The sequence below is a fragment of the Lepus europaeus genome, chromosome 18 (genome assembly GCF_033115175.1).
Source record: "Lepus europaeus isolate LE1 chromosome 18, mLepTim1.pri, whole genome shotgun sequence".
In the NCBI taxonomy this organism is placed as follows: domain Eukaryota; kingdom Metazoa; phylum Chordata; class Mammalia; order Lagomorpha; family Leporidae; genus Lepus; species Lepus europaeus.
In genome coordinates, this window is record NC_084844.1 from 71,397,644 (window position 1) to 71,418,013 (window position 20,370).

Sequence of the window (20,370 nt, forward strand, 5' to 3'; positions counted from 1 at the left end):
TGTAGGGAAAATTTCATCTCCCAAAGGAGAGCACCTACTCACCACATTGCTAACTAGTCTTCACCTGATGAGCCATTAATCATGGAAAGGGGCAAGGAGCAACTTCGATAACTTCAGAGCAAACTCTAGAAGACAATCAGATATGTTCTAATTGCACTCAGCTTCCTCTCCCATGGGTTGAATGGAGGACATGGGAGAGGGAAATGCACCTTCCTCTACAACACCCAGACTGGACTCTCACTCCTTCACTGGAGCTGTGATTCCCAAGCTTCCTACAAATACAGACACTATTTCTTTCTCCTTCCCCTCTCTCCCTTCCATTCTCATTCTAACAAAAGCAGACATGATTTTACTGGAAACATTGATCTATCCTTAAACTTTTCATTATAAAAAATGAATTGACTGAACCCATTCAATCATATCTTATTCATACTTAGATTGGATTACCATATAACTATGCATACAACAACAAACCTAAATTATCTGTCTACCATCTTCTCTATTTCATGTTACATGGATTTGGCCTTTTATGAAAAAGTTATTTTTATGTTTCCAAGCCATATGATCATAAAAGTTAGCTGCCTTACCTCTCCAAGGAAGATGAGCACATTTAGATTAAGCTGTTTTGCATATTTTTTAGGCTGTTTGTTATTTTGTCTGAGCATCCCTCTGGTTTATTGGAGCCTCAACTACTTGCCAAGACATGTTCTTTGTATCAGAACACAAAAGAATAAGGTTGAGAAACATTTTCTCAGGTAGTGACAAGAACATCACAGTGCTGTGACCTACAAGACTTGTTACAGAAAAGTCAAATTTATAAACAAATGTTGAGTTTAGAAAGGAATGCCTGAAGCAACTAGCTAAATGCAGCTCTCAAACACATAAGCAGGGCTGCTACATAGAGTGGTTTAAGGACTTGTCAAGGGTCACACAGCTGATAATTGGTACAGGAGGAATTCAAGCTCCATTCCTCCTGATCCTGATAAACTAGTTCTTTTTTTTTTTTTTAAGATTTATTTCATTTGTTTCAAAGGCAGAGGCAGAGAGAGAGGTATTACATTTAATGGTTCACTCCTCACATGGCCACAATGTCCAGAGCTTCATCTAGGTCTCCCACATTGGTGCAGGGACCCAAGGACTTGCGCTGTCTTCTACTGCTTTCTCAGGCCATAGCAGAGAGCTGGATTGGAAGTGGAGCAGACAGGACTCAAACTGCTGTTCTTATGGGATGCCGGCACTGCAGGCGGTGGTTTTACCCACTATGCCACAGTGCTAGCCTGAAACTAGTTCTTTAACTACAAGGATAGTAATTTCAAAGATTCGCTGAGTGCTTCCTGTGAACCAGGTGCAGCTTCATAGGCAGTGACTTGGCAACCATGGCTTCATAGTGAAAGTACCCAGATTTTGTGTGTCTATACAGTATGTTAGCTCAGTTACAGCATAAATGGATGCTTGATGATCCTAAAGGACATGATGAGATTTTGACAGAGGACTGGGGACTGAGTGTTGGGCTGAGTGGAGATTTTTAAAGAGAACACCTGCCCTGTATGGATACTACCTCCATTCCACATCACTGGGCTCATCCTCTGCAGGGGCAGCAGAAGCTAGATACTTCCTCCCCATCTCCCATAACAGATTCCTTGATTTTTTTCTGTTGGGCACATCTGCTGCCATGATGTGTGACTCCCAGGAAATGTATTTTAAAAATTTTATTTATTTGAGAGGCAAAGAGAAGGAGACAGGTAGACATGGAGAAAGCTCCCATCTGCTGGTTCACTTTTCAAGTGTCTACAAGGGCTGGGATGGGACTAGTCCTAAATCAGGAGCAAATAACCCAATCCATTTCTCCCATGGGGATGAAAGGGACCCAATTACTTGAATCATCACTGCCAACTCCCTGGGTGAACATTACCAGGAAGGTGGAATTGGCAGCTGCAGCCAGGAGTCAAAGCTAGCCACTCTGATATGGGAAAGGTGCATCTTATCTGCGAGGTGAAATGCCTGACCCAAGGAAATATTCTATTGTCCTTCTGGATGGGATGGAGAGCAGGTGACTGGAGCTGCAGGAACCATTTGGTCCCATGAGGGAACCTTATGGATGAGGCAACAAGGCAAAGGAGCCCCTCCTGGAATGAATATCTTTGAATCCTTATATGTGAGAGAAGTGTTAAGCTACAGGTGGTTTTATTTTTTAGACATTATTTATTTAAAAGGCAGAGTTACAGAGAAAGAAAAGTCAGAGAGAGGTATCCTCCATCTGCTGGTTCACTCCTCAAATAGCTGCAGCCACTAGGACTTAGGCTGAAACCGTGAGCTAGCAGCTTCATCCAGGCCTCCCACCTGGGTGCAGGGACCTGAGTACTTGGGTTCTGCACTGCTTTCCCAGGTGTATTAGCAGGGAGCTCCAGCAGAAGTGGAGCAGCCAAGACTAGAACTGTCACCCTATGGGATGCCTATCATAGGCTGTGATTTAACCCACTATACCACAATGCTGGCCCCTAAGCTACACTTTTAAATATTTACTTTGTGTGCTACTCATAGCTGGAATAAACTCTAAAACACATGAGTCATTTTATTCCTTTGATACCGACAATAACCCTCTAAACAAGCACTGTGATACTCTCCATGGGCAGGTGAGAAAGTGGAGCCCATAGAATCTAAATACCTTTCTCAGGGCCACACAGCTGAGTGGGAAAACTGAGGTTCCTGCACCCCTTTTTAGGCACTGTAGTAAATTCCTCAAATGTAAGACGAATCAAACAGAGGAAATCCTGGTGGCTTTGTCCTCAGTTAGGACACCTTGTACTAAGACAAAATTATGAGTCCAACTCTTTAGTGGCCCATTAGGTGACCGTGGATAGTTTAGTTCAAAATCCTTCTCACAAACATCTTGTAGAGAGTACATGGTGTTTTCACTGGGATGTTTTTGAGTTCAGGTCACTAAAAGCCCATCTCCAACCAGCTTGAACAATGAGGAGAGTCAGACACAGTGGTCCTGGGCTCGACAAATTCCATGGCTGGAGATGTCAGTGAGAACATGGGCTCCTTTCACCTCTGCTCTGTGACTCACAGCACTATCATTATCTGAAGTTGATTCTCTTTGTGGCAAAAGGAATTAGGCTTGGAGCAAGCAATTGAGATTATCCATACTCTTATTTATGGGTAATAGAAAGAGAATGGAATCCCTTGTCTTTCTTTAAAAACTGAGGTGGGGGGTGAGTGCTTGGCCCAGTGGTTAAGACGGCTCTTGAGAAACTCATCCCAAATTAAAGTGCCTGGCACAAGTCTTGGCACACTTGCAATTCCAACTTCCTGCTAATGTGCAACCTGGGAGGCAGCAGATGTGGGGAGACCAGATTGAGTTCTCTGATCGCAGCCTCAGTGTGGCCCAAACCTAAAGATTTCAGGCCTTTGGAGAGTGAAATGGCAGATAGAAGGTCTCTTTCTGTGTCTCAAATAAATAAGCATATAAATATGTAAATAAATAAATAATATCAAAGTAGAGGGTGTTATGGTACAGTGGTAAGCTGCCACTTGGGATGCCCACAGCCAATATTGGAGGACCTGAAATCAGGTCCCACCTCTGCTTCCAGTTGAGCTTCTTGCTAACGCACCTGGGAAGCAATGGTGATAACCTAAGTATGTGAGCTCCTGACACCCGTGTCAGGGAACAGGATGGAATTCCTAGCTTCAGCCTAGCCCAGCCCTGGCTTTGCAGACATTTGGGGAATGAGCCAGTGATTGGAAGTCCTCTCTAATACATAAATCTTTTAAAACTGTAGGTTGAATTTTCTTGCCAATCACCTCCTGTCCAATAGCAAAGGTTGGAGGTATCATCTGAAGTGGGACATTAATAGACAAATGACCATCAAGGCCAGGGGAGTGGGTGCAGACAGGACTGTAATGTTTTAAGAGGAATGCTCCCTCTGGACCAACTACTCAGAGATCTTCCCTGCAACCTTCCCTCCCTGCCCCAAGACACTGCTTTCAGAGCTGTCTGTGGCCACAGAGAAGAGGTGGTCTGGAGAGTGGTCACTGAGGAGAGAGGAAGGGCGGGGAACCCCAGGGTCCCCTTTCTCCTGGTCTGGAGCCCCTTCCCTACATCACAGCTCTGCAGCAGAGCATGCCTGTCACCTCCCTCAGCCTGTGACACAATCTATTAGCATTTCCCATGGTTATGTTAGACTTGGGGACCACAGTGTGCTGTCCACTATGCCAACTTGAACTTCTAGGTTGGGGCTGGCACTGTGGGGTCATGGATAAAGCCACTGCCTGCAGTGCCAGCATCACATATGGGTGGCAGTTCTAGTCCTGGCTGTTCCACTTCTGATCCAGCTCTCTGCTGTGGCCTGGGAAAGCAGTAGAAGATGGCCCAAGTCCTTGGGCCCCTGCACCTGTGTGGGAAGACCCAGAGGAAGCTTCTGGCTCCTGGCTTTGGATTGGCACAGCTCCAGCCATTGCAACCAACTGGGGAGTGAAACAGCAGATGGAAGGCCTCTCCCTCTCTCCCTCTCCCTCTTTCTGCCTTTCCTTCTCTCTGTGTGTAACTCTTTAAAAGAAATAAATAAATCTTAAAAAAAATAACTCCTAGGTTTTCCATGAAAGTGACATCTGAGTGTATCTCTCCCAGGCAGCAAGGTTGGGAAGAGCTTGTCAGCTACAAAGACTAGGGAGGTGAGACCAGAGAGCTGCTAGCTGGTGAGAGCCTTATGACCTGACCTGTGTTTGGTGGGGGGGTGTAGCCTGTCCCCATTCCCTCCATCTGAGTGGGAACTGTTCCCCCAGCACAGTTCTAGAGGAAGTTGCTGTGTTTAGCTCCTGGCCCAATCACTGTTGTCTGGAAGGATTCACCAATTAAGCCTCTGCAGTGTATGTGTGTTGGGGGGGATGGTAAGGGTTTTGCTGTCCCCATTAAAATGCAGTAGTGGGGAAACTGTCCCCAGGCACTGCCAGGTGAGCTCCATACCTGCTCTGCCCTCTCTTCTGGAGATTCAGCCTCCCAAGATGCACCACTTCCATAGGCCCCTCCAACTCTTCCTTTATGTGGGGAGAGGGTGGGTGGCAGAAGGCTGCAGGCTCTGCCTGTTGCTAAGGGGAAGTAATGGCAGAGGACCAAAAGGACCATTCCCAGGAACACCAGGGTTCTGTGCCTGTTCCTATTACTATGCTACTCAGGCAGTTTTTCTCTGTTTCCATTTGTGCACCATGTGTCTATCATCTAAAGACTGGGAGTCCTACATCAGCTTCACAACACTTTGCTCAGGGCTCACTGGTTCAGGTGTTCTGCATTCCCCCGCAGCCTCCATGCTGCCCCAGGGAGTCCTACACATGTTATTTTGATAAGTATATCTCTAAAGCCATTTAAAATAATTTCTGTGTTTAGAAATGAAACAAGGTCATCATTACTGGCTGACTAGATGCCTGTCTAAATGACTAACTGTACCTTGACTTAATTACTGATCTCCCAGTTAGAAGTTAATACATAATTTAAGTTTTTTTTTTTTTTTTTTTTTTTAAGGATTTATTTTATTTGAAAGGCAGAGTTACAGAGAAGCAGAGAGAAAAAGACAGAGGTCTTCTGTCCACTAGCTCATTTCCTAAATGGTCACAATGGTCAGAGCTGGGCTGATCCAAAGCTAGGAGCCAGGAGATTTTTCCAGGTCTCCCATTTGGATGCAGGTGCCCAAAGACTTGGACCATCTTCTACTGCCTTCCTAGGCCTCAGTAGAGAGCTGGATTGGAAGCAGAGCAGCCAGGCCTCAAACCAGTGCTTATATGGGATGCTGGCACTGCTGGCCTTACTTACCCTCTAGGCCACAGCACCAGCCCCAATATGTAATTTTTAAACCAAAACTATCTATTAAACTCTAACACACCACTGCCTGCATTCTACATAAAAGCCTCTTAAGTGACCTTTCCAAACCACTACTTCTTTACCAAGGCATCCCTGATACCAGCACTTCTTGCACCTGAATCAGCATTTGCTGAACAAGTAACCGTGCACTTGGATTGCAAGAGGTCTTTTAAGTGCACAAGGATGTTTTTTAAAGATTTATTTATTTGAAAGTCACAGTTACAGAGAGATTTCCATTTGCTGATTCAGTCCCCAAATGGCCAGGCTGGAGCCAGGAGCTTCTTCTGAGTTTCCCACATGGTATAGGGGCCCAAGCGCTTGGACTGTCTTCCACTGCTTTCCCAGGCACATTAACAGGGAGCTGGATCAGAAGTGGAGCCAGGACTCAAACTGCTACCCATATAGGATGCTTGCCCTGCAAAAGGTGGCTTAACCCTCAAGAATTTATTTTGAATGACCATCTTTGTGACACAGCAGGGTAAGCTGCCACATGTGAGGCCAGCATCCCATATTTGAGTGCCAGTTGCAGTCCTGGCTATTTTGCTTCCTACTAATGCTCCTGGCAGAAGAGCCCCTACCACCCCTGTGAGAGACTCAGATGGACTTCTGGTTCCCATCTTCAGCCTGGGCCAGTCCTGGCTCTTGTGGTCATTTTGGGAGAACCAGAAAATGAAAGATCTGTATCTCCCCTTTTCACCCCCTGTAACTGTCTTTTGTAAAAATAAGCAAATAGTTAATTTTCCACCTGCAGTGTTGGCATCCCATATGGGTGCCAGTTCTAGTCCCAGCTGCCCCTCTTCCAATCCAGCTCTCTTCTATGGCCTGGGAAAGCAGTAGAAAATGGTCCAAGTACTTGGGCGCCAGCACCCACATGGAAAACTGGGAAGAAGCACCTGGCTCCTGGCTTCAATTTGGCACAGCTACAGCCGTTGCGGCCATCTGGGGAGTGAAACAGCAGAAGGAAGACCTTTCTCTCTGTCTCTCCCTCTCACTCTGTAACTCTACCTCTCAAATAAATAAAAAATTAAATATATTTTCTTTAAAAATTATTTTGAAATCATGTACCATTTTTTATAATAGGCATTTTCCATGAACTTTTTGAAGACCATTCACATGCATAGATTTCAAAATTTGTTGAATAAGCTAATCTTTTAATTTCATTTTCCACAAACTTTTTGAAACGCTCTCATATTTGCTTTTATTTCTATTTTTCTATACACAGTACATATATTTGATTTGAGGTCTTGCAAAACATGGATTACAATTCCTTCCTCATGCTATCATTCTAGTTTTTGTTTCCTCTTTTCTGTACTTGTAATCTGTCTTGCAGTTTCTTCTAATCTCTGTCTATCCTATGTGATCAGATCAGACTCCTTGGAGAACAGTTTTCATCTTGGTACTCTCTTGTACAAAAGTGGTTAAAAAAAAACACACATCCTCACACTTAAGAATGATATATGCCTCCTAATAGTGGTTTAACCTGCTGACCACGATGCTCATCCCTGACATTTTATTTGATGTTTCCCTGGCATTTTGAATTTTTTTACCTAATTTTTTTACCTAATTTCATTTGTTGGAGCCAGTGTTGTGATGCATTAGGATAATCCATTGCCCGTGATGCTACTTCCCATCCAGCTCTCTGCAGTGCATCTGAGAAGCAGCAGACAACCCAAATTCTTGAGTCCCTGCCACCATGAGGGAGACTTGGATGGAGTTCCAGATCCGAGCTTTGATCTGACCCAGTCCCAGCCATTGTGACCATTTGGTGAGTGAATCTGCAGATGGGAGATCTCTCCCTCCCCCATCCCTGTCTCACCTTCTTTATAACTCTGTCTTCCAAATAAATAAACAAATCTTTTTAACATATTTGTTTTTCAACCTTTTTTCTCCCTACCTTCTAGCATACTCCCTTGGTGCTGCTGCTCTCTGTGGACTCGCCCTCCTCAGCCTCTGACTAGAGCACAGCCACCTCTCCAGTGCTGACATCCTCTGACACACGTTTCACTCTGCTGTTCTCCCTAAACTGCAGACTCTGCTTGGGCAACCCAACTAACTCTCATGCATAGACACACACACCTGAGGACTCCAGAGCCTTTGATTTCAGGTCCAAATTAACTTTCATTTTCAGATGACTCATGAAAAAACAAGTCTGGAAGCCAGGGTGTAGCCTTGTGGTTTAGATACCTGTGTCCCATTTTGGAGTTTCTGGGTTTGATTCCCAGTTCCAGCCCCTGACTCCAACTCCCTGGAAATGCAAACCCTGAGAGCTAGCAAGTGATGGCTCAGATGATGGGGTTCCCTGCTCCTGGGCCAGCCCGGGCCACTGTGGACATTTGAGCAGTGAACTAGAGGGTGAATACCACTTCTCTGTCTACTTGTTTGTCTCTTTGCATCTCCAATTAAAAAAACAAAACAAAAAAGGATGTCTATATCTTTCATTAAAATAAATTCCTCAATGGCTAAAAATAGTTTCATTGTTAAAGTTAGCAAAAAATAATGCTTCTTGGTTGTAAATGATATTAGAATAATTTACAACTGTAAATCAGACTTCCATAGTGGATAAGGAAGAGAAAGATGAGAGCAATAATTTTTACTTCTGGCTTTGGTGCTTCTTTGTCATGTAACCTTGGAAAATTCATTTAAACTCAAGGAGCCCAAGATGAGTGTCTTTAAAATTGCAGGCTCATCTAGTTGAGGCAAGTGGCATAAAGCTGAGACCCTTCCTTGTTTCTGTACCAAAAGAGCTAAGTGACATTAGCAACTTATTTTACCCCTCTAGTTCTTCCTCCGCTGTGAAATAAGATTGTCTTTATATTTAAAGGATTTATTCTACACAGTACTAGGTTGTGGTAAGGTTTGCATGACTGTCAGGTCTTCTACAACTCTACTGTATTATTAGCAGTTGGCACTGAAGACAAAATGCTAAACAACATAGAACTGCTAGGACTGGGGCCCACACTGTGGCACAGTAGTTAACGCCCTGGCCTGAAGTGCCAGCATCCCATATGAGTGCCGGTTCAAGACCTGGCTGCTCCACTTCCAATCCAGCTCTCAGCTACGGCCTGGGAAAGCAGTAGAAGATGGTCCAAGTCCTTGGGCCCTGCACCTGCATGGGAGACCAGGAGGAAACACCCAGCTCCTGGCTTTGGATTGGTATAGTGCTGGCCATAGCGGCCATTTGGGGGTGAACCAATGGAAGGAAGATCTTTCTCTCTGTCTCTCTCACTGTCTACCTCTCCCTGTCAAAAAAAAAAAAGAATCAATATAGTTATTAAAATTTTTAATTATAATCACTGAGTATTGGTAATTACTTTTAAAAAAGATTTTATTTATTTATTTGGCAGGTAGAGTTAGAGAAAGGTCTTCCTTCCATTGGTTCACTCCCCAAATGGCCACAATGGCTGGAGCTGCACTGATCCAAAGCCAGAAGCCAGGTGCTTCTTCCCAGTCTCCCATGTGGATGCAGGGGCCCAAGCACTTGGGCCATCCTCCACTGCCCTCCTAGGCCACAGCAGAGAGCTGGACCAGAAGAGGAGCAACCAGGACTAGAACCTGGCACCCATATGGGATGCCAGCACTGCAGGTAGAGGATTAACCTGTGCACTGCAGCCCCCACCTCAGTAGTGTAATTACTGATAGTATACTCCTAGTATTGTATATTTTAGTTTACACAATACTTAGATTAGATAAAAATATAGGTAGTGATAGTTATTGCTTCTCTTACTGGATTGGATCATAGCACATGTCAATAAACTTTATTTTTTTAAAGGCTTATTTTTGAAGGAGTTACAGAGAGACACACATCAAGAGATATTCCATCTGCTGGTTTACTCCCAAGTGCCTGCAAAAAGCTAGAGCTGGGCTGATCCAAAGCCAGGAGCTTCTTTCAGGTCTCCCACATGGATTCAGGAGCCAAGTATTTGGGCCATCTTCTGCTGTTTTCCAAGGCACATTAGCAGGGAGCTAGATTAGAAGTGGAGCAGCTAGGACATGCACCAGTGCCCATATGGGATGCCAGCACTGCAGGTGGTGACTTTACCCAATATGCCATGGTACCAGCTTCAGCCTTTTCAATTTAATAACTAGAGATTATGCACTATTCAACATCCTGGCTTTGGCTTGGCCCAGCCTCCACTGTTGTGGACATTTGGGGAGTGAACCAGAGGTTGAAAGATCTCTCTTCTTCTGCCTCTCCCTCTCTAACTCTGCCTTTCAAATAAATGAGTCTTTGAAATATATACATATATGGGTCCCACACTGTAGCACAGTGGGTAAAGCCACTGCCATATAGGCACTGATTCAAGTCCTGGCTGATCCACTTCAATCCAGCTCCCTGCTAATGTGCCTGGGAAAGCATCAGAGGACTGCCCAAGTGCTTGAGCCCCTGCATTCCTGTGGGAGACCTGAAAGAAGCTCCTGGCTCCTGGCTTTGGATCGGCTCAGCTCAGGCCATTGTGATCATTTGGGGAGTGAACCAGTAGATGGAAGGTCTGTCTCTACACCCTCTCTGTTACTCTGCCTTTCAAATAAATGTTATAAATATGAGGGAGAAAAGTGCACTTCTGTTGCCTTCCTCATTACCTAAAGTAACATAATCAAAATCTGTTAGGCAAGTGAAGGCAAATGAATAAGGGAAATTCTGAGATCTGTGTTGACCACGAAGAGAACAGTTTCCATGTATGTCTTCTGGAAGCCCATGTGAGTTGGAACCAAAGAAAAGAGGACAAAAAAGGGGGAGGCCCATATTCCCCATTTGTCTTCTTCCTTCATTGGTGCAGTGGAGAGTTGAGTAATGTAACATTGGTGTTTGTCTCCATACAGTTCACTTCTATTTAGTTGTTTCTTAATCCTCAAAAAGGGATTTAGGTCAATGTTCTATTCTCATCAAAGACCCTGATGTTTAATAAAAGATTCTGTTAGTAATTTTTACCCTGGGTGGGTCTAAGGATGTGCTGTGACTTAGGTTTAGAAAAGAGCATCTTCCTTGCCACCCTCATCTCAACTCTGGGGCTGTCAGTTCTCCCTGCACAGACACAGTAATGCACACTTCTTCTCTACTACAAAGATCTTCCCCTTATGTTGGTCATAATTCTAGTTATCAACATCAAATCAGCTCACACCTGGACTGTAAGTATTCAATGACATTATTTATTGAAATAAATGTATTCAAATATTCAAAGACCACTTCAAAGCTTAACTGCCTTCAAGAGTTTTTGGCACTTGTAATAGACACTGTGGTTTTCTACACACAAGCACTCACTATTTTATATACCGTTTAACAATTCAAACGTCGTTTCAGGTTCAGCAATACACAAGAATAGCATGCATGAGATGGAGTCACAAGAACTTTAGTACTCTTCTACATAGTCAACATGTTACATTAGTTGGGACTCAAAACCACTATGTGGTAACATGAACTGATTTAGTGAAAGATATACAGCTAGGTAGTTAAGGCCACAGAATCCCAGACCTATTGATTTTAAATGAGTTTAGATCAACAGCATTCCATTGCATTATCTTCTATCTCACAGTCCTGCTTTTCCAACAAGACCCACCCCACTCAGATCACATATTTCCTGCCTGTGTCTGTACAGTGGTGGAAGCTGTTCTGATACAAGCATCTCCTGGACAGTCACCAGCTTCCTGACTCACTACCTAGCTTGGAATCAATAGTTCTGAGAGAACTCAATTGAATGGCAGTCTCTTTGGCAGTCACAGACTTCTGCCTTAGGAAACAGAACATGTCCTCTACTCTGGGGCTCCCTTTTTCTCATCAACCATGGTGTCTGTGGTGATCTCTGGTTTTTCACTCAAGCCCTAGTAGAACTCTGATTCCAAAAAACAGGGATAAGTGTTCTACCTGGGGCTGGTGCTGTGGCATAGCAAGTTACACTGATGCCTGCAGCACTAGCATCCCATATGGATGCCAGTTTGAGTCCCAGCTACTGCAGTTCTTACCCACTCCCTGCTGGGAAAAGCAGCATAAGATGGCCCAAGTGCTTGGTCCTCTGCCCCTACATGGGAGACCTGGAGGAAGCTCCTGGCTTCAGCCTGACCCAGCCCTGACCACTGTGGCCATTTAGGGAGTGAACTAGCAGATGGAAGACCTCTCTCTGCAACTCTGCCTTTCAAATAAGTAAAACATCATGTTGTACACCCTTTTCCAGGCAGTTGTACAGCTGGGGGTTGTAGCTTCTTGTATATTTTGGATAATAAGAGTTTTGGTTTGAAAGCAAGCTCATCTGAAACAAAGATCACTCATTATCCTTCGTTAGAGAAGGGAGCTCTGCTCTTTGAAAATGAAAATCAGAAGCTGTAACGTGTGATGAGCTCCACCTGCCAGGTCTGGGGATACTTAGTTGAAAGCCAGGACACCAGGAAAGGAAGCTTTTCAGATTCCCTGGCCCTTGCTTTAGTCTTATATCTTTACTTCCTTTGTTGCTTCTTGGTGCCAAGGGTGTACACTTTATGCTGAAATGAGGAATTTGGTCTTACCTCTTTGGGGGTTTTTTCTATGAAGACTGTATATATTTACCGTGGTTTTAAGGATAGCTTCTGGGGTGGGTGGATTTTTCAGAAGTTTTCACAAGCCAGCCAAAAGCCTATATTTTCTTAACAGAATTCAGTTTTTAAAAAAGCCTTCAATACAGCCAGACCATCTGTAGGAAGGGAAAAGTAGAAAAAAAAGCATGTGAAATTGAAGAACCGAATGATCAAATAATCCCTTGTGCTTTTCTAGTACTAGGATTAGCTATTTTCTAGTTTTTACTCAATCCTGTAGTCCTGAGGATTTAGCTCTTTAAAGACAAAGATGCCAGTAGGCAAAATACTTAAGTTGGTGCCATACTACTAAAACATAAATACTTCAGTTTGTTTTTAATGCCAAAATGTATTTGTAGGAGAGGCACAAATCGTCAGGGAACTAAGTCTCTTGCAAACACTGCCTGCAATGAAAAGCATCCTCAGCCTCTACCAAGAGCACTGCCATTGCAGAACTGAAGGGTGATTTATCTCCCCCACCTGGGGTGAATATGCTGAGAAATAAAGGGAGATAAACAGGCCTTCTAGGTTAAGTCTCATTCCCCTTGCGGAGCTGCTCATGTGTGTTTGAGGACACAACATTTCTGCACTCTTGAGGTACTTGCAATAGATTAAATTCAAGACTAATTCACATTTGCAGGCCAGCAGCTCCTGGAATGCTTCTGACCACAGCAGTGCTTCCTTCGGGGAAGGTCTGCAAGAGCAGTTCTGTAGTGAGTTGTGCTCAGAGCAGTTCCCCTCCCAGCTCAGCAGTGAGCTGTTCAGATTGCAAACACAGGAATCTCAACTTACTTGATGAAAGTTTGCTACGTGCTTTTCTTGCCAACTGTGGCCTTCCCAGGAGTGGTGGAGTTTTGAGGTAGCTCAATCGTGTCTTCCAATCTTTTACTCTTAAAAAAAAAGTACATTTCACTAAATGACCATCCTTGAGTACACTACTGACCTGAATGCATTTTTACCAAATAAAGTCGTCCAATAGCTACAAACAAACCAAAAGCCAAGAGCAGGCTTACCAACCTAATATTAAACTCAGCACCGAATTACTGAGCAGTTTCATGTGTCCCTCATAAAGTAAGTGCTGCTGTGAGGACTAAAGATAGGACTGCCCCAATTTTAATTTTCAATACACTGCACAGCTAATAAAGCAGATGCTGTCTCTGGCCCACAAAAGGGGACAGTTTCCCTGCAAGGTTAACCGCAATCGGGAGACATTTCACACCTGATGGAACCCGCAGCGGGACTACCTTGAGCCAGCTCCTCTGCTTCCCTTTCCACCTTCGGTCCTGGACGGGCCAGAGACCACGCACAGGAGGTGCCACCGGCTCACCCGTGCCCCCCTGTAACCCACAACGCTCCTGGGAGGCAGATGCCACAGAATAGTGATTTGTTCCATGGTTGTCACTGCGTGAGATCAGCCCATCATGAGAAAACGTCCGAAATTGAGCTCAATGGCCAAGAACGTAACACCACCCACGTCACCCGCACACACCGCAACTACCAGCTGCCCGCCAATGACCTTTATAGCCGGCCAGGCATGGGGCAAGTCTGGCAGCGCCGGTCCTGTCCCAGGACAGGGAGGATTGGTCCGAGGCCCCTGGCCGGGCGGAGCCTGAGCCGCCCTGCAGCAGATTCTGGAAGCAAGGGAGCTGCTGATAGCTGAGGCCAGGCTCAGAGCACACTCAGGGAGACGCCACGCCTGGCAGGGGCGCTGGGGCCCTGGACTTTCCCAGGCTGCAGTCCTGGGGCAGAGGCTGGCTTAGCCCTTCTTCCCCAGCCCTGCACTCAAGTGGAGCAGGGTTCCCATGGGGGCAGCTTCCTTCACGGGAGGGCCTCGATTCAGGGTGCTGGCCTGCAGCCTTCCGGGAGGGAGTAGGAGACAGCGACTTTGTCAGGAGGCGACACCCGAGCTGGGCCTGCTTTTTGGGACAGCTCTGGATGCATGTCCGCGTGTGCCTGGACCTGCAGGGCTGCCTCTCGCCTCCTGGAGGATCTGGGAGCCGGGTGTCCTGGTGGCGGGGGCGGGAGGGCGATGAACTGAGCTCACCCTGGGTGCACCAGGCTCTTTGGAGCCTTTGAGAGTCGAGGTCACCTCCTGAGTCACTCCTGGTCCGTTTGGGATTTGCCAGAACCCTGAATTAGGGGTGTGGTGGAGGTGGTAGTGGTTGACTTCAATGCACTTTATTTGTGAATTCTTCAAACACAGTTTCTCCCTACTCCTGCAGGCTTTAAGGTGATTGACGAGGACAGAGTCCCTAAGCTGCAAAGAGACTGAATTTTGGAAACTACGTCCAGAACTCCACAGTGTGTATTTAGGTGCTCTTCCCTCAGGCCTGCAGGCGGACAGCAAGAGCAACAGTAAGATATTAATTACTGTAGATACTCCCCGTTCTTTACAGTAGACCCACCAAAAGAGAATGGGGGATGTGTGCTTGAACAGTAGAACCAGTCAGCATGCTAGGGTGAGCTGCCCAAGCGCTTGTACCCCTGCACCCACATGGGAGACCCAGAGGAAGCTCCTGATTTCCTGGCTTCAGATCGGCCCAATCTCTGGCCATTGCAGCCATTTAGGGAATGAACCAGCAGATGGAAGACCCCTTTTCTCTCTCTGCCTCTCTCTCTGTAACTCTACCTCTCAAATAAATAAATAAAATCTTTTAAAAAATGTAATTGAATGTTAAGTAATGTGAGGATAGGGCAATACAGAGATTCCCAAATTTTAGTTTAATACTTTTGACAAATACTCCCCAGTTACTTAAAGGAAGAGCAACTCCTTGTGTGCCTGCTGCAACCTTGCCACCATTTGAAGGGGAAGAGCTCATTGCCTGCCCTGAGGGGCAGTGCTGCATCCCCCTCAGGTGTGTTCACATGACTGTCAGACTGTCACTTCCCTAATGAGAGGATTAGAGCTGGCAGAGGGCCCAAAACAATTCTTTATATTTATTTCCTACAGTCAGATTCGTTAAACCTATTTAAGTGCTATAGTAGTTACTATGCATAACCAGAGCAGCCATTCTCCCAGCCTCTTATTTGTGACAAGTTCAATAGTTTGTAGTGATTCCCCCCACCATGGAAATCATTTTGTATTTATTTCTGTGAAGGATATCAAAACCAGGGTGCACTGTCCTCAAGGGACTTATGGATCTACAAATCTTCAAAATGGGTTTATAAATAATAAAATAGGAAAAAATTTGAGGACAGTTTTTACAGCATCAATCTTCAATTGTTAAACAAAGATATTTTTGTGTAAACAGAACAAAATTATATGGACATTCACAGTTACATTTTTTTTTTTTGACAGGCAGAGTTAGAGAGGGAGAGACAGAGAAAGGTCTTCCCTCCATTGGTTCACCCCCAAATGGCTGCTATGGCTGGCACCTGTGCCGATCCGAAGCCAGGAGCCAGATACTTCCTCCTGGTCTCCCATGCAGGTGCAGGGCCCAAGCACCTGGGCCATCATCCACTGCCTTCCTGGACCACAGCAGAGAGCTGAACTGGAAAAGGAGCAACCGGGATGGAATCGGTGCCCCAACTGGTACTAGAACCCAGTGTGCCAGCACCGCAGGCAGAGGATTAGCCTAGTGAGCCACAGCACTGACCACATTCACAGTTACATTAACAACAAAGATGTATGGGATTTGCTCACCCTGTCACCATCCGCCTACTTGTTGGCCCCCGAGGACTGCTGAGGCTCTCTTCTGTACTGGGAGATAGCATTCCAGAGTCTGCCACTATGAAAGCAACAAGAGAGGTGTCAGGAACCTTTTGGCAAAAGTGACTTCAAAAAGTTTGTGGAAAAATAAAAAAATGTAGGGGCATCTGTTCATAGTGGGTCAGGCTTGTGCACCTGGGAGGCAGCAGATGATAGCTTAAAGGCTTGGAGTTCCTGGCTGGGCCAGCCCCAGCTGTTATGCACATCTGGAAAATAAAGCAGTGGATGGAGGTTCTCAGTTGCTGTCTTTCAAGTTTTTTTTTTAAGGTGTTAAGTTCAAAAATAACTAAATAAATTGTGAGAGCTACACATAATTCATACTATGTATATTCCATATGCATGGCTTTCAGTTTCTTTGTACCTTTTTTTTTAAGATGGCAGAGAGAGGTAGGGAGATAGATCTTCTATCTGATGGCTCACTCGCCAGGTGCATGCAATAGCTGGGGCAGCTGGTCCAGGTAGAAGTCATGAGCCAAGAATGCCCTCTGAGTCTCCCACATGGGTGGCAGGGGCCCAAGCACATAAGTCAACATCTGCTGCATTAGCAGGAAGCTGAAGCAGAGCAACCAGGACTGAGCTGGACCTCCCCTATGGGATGTCCACATCGCAAAAAGTGGCTAAACCTGCTGCTTGACAATGCTGGCCCTTACACCTATCTTTGAATTCCATGTTCCACAAACTCTTTGTATAATAGAAATGTTCTCTGCATGTTTGGAGGTGGCTCTTGGGTGCCAGTGGTGGAGGAAGTGGTCTACAGGAAGGTAGCACAGTGCTGCAGGAGAACAAGGGTGCAGGTACTGCCTGCTGGCATCTCATGCTTTGCCTTCCTTAGAGCAAGGTGTGGATGGCAGGAGGCTGAACCATTTACCTTCCTGCTTCAGACTTTGCCCATCTGTCCCGCAATTCCAGCCACATCTTGGCAATCCTGGCAAAATGCCTGACTGGTGGGGAGGTGGAGAAGCTCATCTGACCAAGCTCCAGCAAAGGGAATTAATTTAGAAAGTTATCAGTGTGCTTTCTACTGCTTTAAGGCATATTCACACAGAAAAAGTAACATTCTATTGTACAAATCATTCTGTGGCTCTTTCTATAGTGAATATATCTTAGATCCTCATCAGTGAAATCTTTAGGAATGTCAGAAAGCCTGTAACCTTCTTCAGTGACCTGAACCAGACGAGATCTGTAAGGGCAGAACTGCTCAGCAGCCACACTGCAGGGATAGGTATCTTTCCGATGATATCTTCATCTGCCCCTTGTGGTTGAAGCCATTGTATGAGCTCTTGATCTGTTTTCTGCCCTGGGAGGGCCTAGGGTGCTCTATATCATCTGTAAAGATTCAAAATTTTTTGTATATTAATGTCTAATCATAAAATTTCCAAAGTGACAAGCTGGATGTAATAAACTATGCCAGACTGCAAAAAAAATACAAACATGGTATATTGTCTATAAAGTACAGAGGTAAATCTGTATTATAGAGATACACATCTCTACACATATCTCTATTTCTTTCACCTCTGAAAGTCTACATTAAGCTCTCGATGGAATGATTAATTAGGAATAGATTTCATATACTTAATTTTGTAATCAGTGAACTAGAAATAATTATTGTAGTATTGAGGATTGTACTGACTAAAACAGTATGTTTATTCCATGTTAAATACCATCATCGTATCTTTGGATTCCTTTTGTCCTACTACTTAGATATTCACAGGAGAGGGGAGGTGGGAGGAAAACCCAAGATCCATCAGGGTGGAGGGGGAATATCAGAGGCTGTGGTTCTATTGTACTGCAGCATTTGTTCTGGAAGAACACATTAATGGACCCAGATTTTTCTAAGGTAACTGAGTGCCTATTTTCTCCTGTACACTTGTCTGTAGTATTACATTTTCATTTATGTAAAAGTTTATTTTCTTCAAATAAAATATTAATTTGGATGAAAATGAAGATATTAAGGAATTTTCAGAATGGGTCTGTGGCAGCCCTCCTTGGCTTTGTTTTTAGGCACTTATATCAGAAAAGAAAAGATAGAAAAGTACATTTTGGGTTCTTTTCCTCTCTACCATGACAGTCTTTGGTTAAGATTTGTCATTTTGTCATATTTGATTATCTAGACTCCCTGAAAAATGCCTTACTTCATTAGATGGAGTCATTGTCTCACCATGGCATTGAAAAGTTTAAAATGTTCCAGCTTTGCATTGAGCTAGGTCATGGACACATGCCATGGCTCTTGCCAGCCAAGTGTATCAGGGACATCATCTCAATCGGACTTACTCGCATTAAAAAAAAGGAGCTGCAGATCCTTCCAGTGAAAGTGGAGAGGAGCAGGAGCTGCAGAACATTGCCAGGAGTGGGTGTGCCGTGGGATGTCATGTTGTGGCTGGTGTCTGGGGTACTGGTTCTGCAGAAGACAGGGTTTATGGGGGCCAGTGCTGTGGCGTAGCGGGTAAGGCTGCCGCCTGCAGTGCCAGCATCCCATATGGGCACCAGTTCGAGCCCCGGCTGCTCCACTTCCGATTCAGCTGTGCTATGGTCTGAGAAAGCAGTAGAAGATGGCCCAAGTCCTTGGACCCCTGAACCCATGTGGGAGACCTGAAAGAAGCTCCTGGCTTCTGGCTTTGGTTCAGCTCAGCTCCAGCCATTGTGGCCAATTGGGGAGTAAAGCAGCAGATGGAAGATCTTTCTCTCTCTCTCTCTCTCTCTGCCTCTCCTCTCTCTGTGCAACTCTGACTTTCAAATAAATAAATAAATCTTTTAAAAAAAAGAGTTTATGCTTACTGGTAGTGGTCATGGAAAATATATGGGATATTTTGCAGCAAGATTTGGGATTAATTTTCCAAACCCTGAACCTCCTAGAGATTAGAATACATTTCTAATGCATAACTTCCTCTTATGCTTAATTAGGTTTTTGTTTTGAATTGTTTTTGATGAAACAGCAAGGAATTCTGAGTTATAGACTTCCTATTTCAGAGACAGGAAAACATTAAATGCCTGCATTATAATTAAATAATGCCTATCACCCTTTCTTAAGCAACAAATGATCATAGATTCTCTCTTTGCTAATAATTAATGAGCATGGAGATTCTTTCCACTGTAACCACTCTCCCACCTACACTCCCTCCCCTCTTCCTCCTTCCTCTCCTATTGACATGGAATGCCTTACATAGCTAGGGTGAACATTTAACCCGCTTGGCCCTAGATGTTTATACACTTCAACTCTGTGTCATTATTAATATGCCCTTTTTATGACCAAGCTTATGTCAGAACAACAAATTATATATTCACCTAATACTGACAGTCATCAAATCAAATTTTATTTTCTTCTCTATTAGGCAGTTCTTGAGGGGCAGAAATATTTATTTTGTATATCATTTATTCATTCAACTAAAAGACTGACTGTCAAGATGCTGAGTTTTAGTGTCAAAGCAAGTGTTTCTAGACCCCATGAAGTTCACAGTCTTCAAGAAAGAGCAATCTACCCAAAGAATATTGTCTTTCATAGTGAATGGTGGTGTGAAGTCAGTGGATAAAGATTTAAGCATTCTTAATCCAGCACCAACTCTAATCCCATGATCTCTAATTGAGAGAAGTAATCAGAGATATAGAACCCCATGTTACCCAGTTATCTCTTTGAATTTCTGCTTAAAAATAAAACATATCAAACAACACACAAATACCTAGCACTGCAAATTTACATACTATCTTGATATTAAAAATAAGAAAAAATTACCATGAAATAATAGAAACTTTGAATCTCCTTTGTTTTCTTTTTTTATTTATTTATTTTTTGACAGGCAGAGTGGACAGTGAGAGAGAGAGAGACAGAGAGAAAGGTCTTCCTTTTTGCCGTTGGTTCATGCTCCAATGGCCGCCGCGGCCGGCGCACTGCACCAATCAGATGGCAGGAGCCAGGTGCCTATCCTGGTCTCCCATGGGGTGCAGGGCCCAAGGACCTGGGCCATCCTCCACTGCACTCCCTGGCCACAGCAGAGAGCTGGCCTGGAAGAGGGGCAACCGGGACAGAATCCGGCATCCCGACCGGGACTAAAACCTGGTGTGCTAGCGCCGCAATGCGGAGGATTAGCCTGTTGAGCCACGGCGCTAGCCAAATCTCCTTTGTTTTCTAGACAAGTTATAATCCTCTGTGGTTCTTTACAGTTTAAATTATTTTTGTAGGTACTCTTTGTATCTCTCACATTTTTTCCCTATGAGAAATCAGATTTTAAAAACTGAGACCCAAGACAAAAGAAAGATTTTTAAAACTAGTATT

At 44.6% G+C, this 20,370-nt stretch overlaps 1 protein-coding gene and 1 pseudogene across 7 annotated transcripts in view; one reads left to right on the plus strand and one right to left on the minus strand.

The window, feature by feature from the left end:
* Positions 1-20,370, plus strand: part of LOC133777123 (zinc finger protein OZF-like) — a 47,747-nt gene that overhangs the window by 2,265 nt on the left and 25,112 nt on the right. For 2 of the 7 annotated variants that reach the window (XM_062216569.1, XM_062216570.1), the window contains exons 3-4: positions 7,490-7,619; positions 14,617-15,249. The gene's annotated coding sequence lies outside the window, so the exon portion shown is untranslated. Of the gene's footprint in view, positions 1-7,437; positions 7,620-7,755; positions 8,651-14,616; positions 15,250-20,370 lie in introns of those variants that run through there. The other 5 variants (XM_062216566.1, XR_009868488.1, XM_062216568.1 and 2 more) reach the window with 5 other exon arrangements.
* On the minus strand, positions 11,603-17,018 carry LOC133746992 (regulator of G-protein signaling 2-like; annotated as a pseudogene).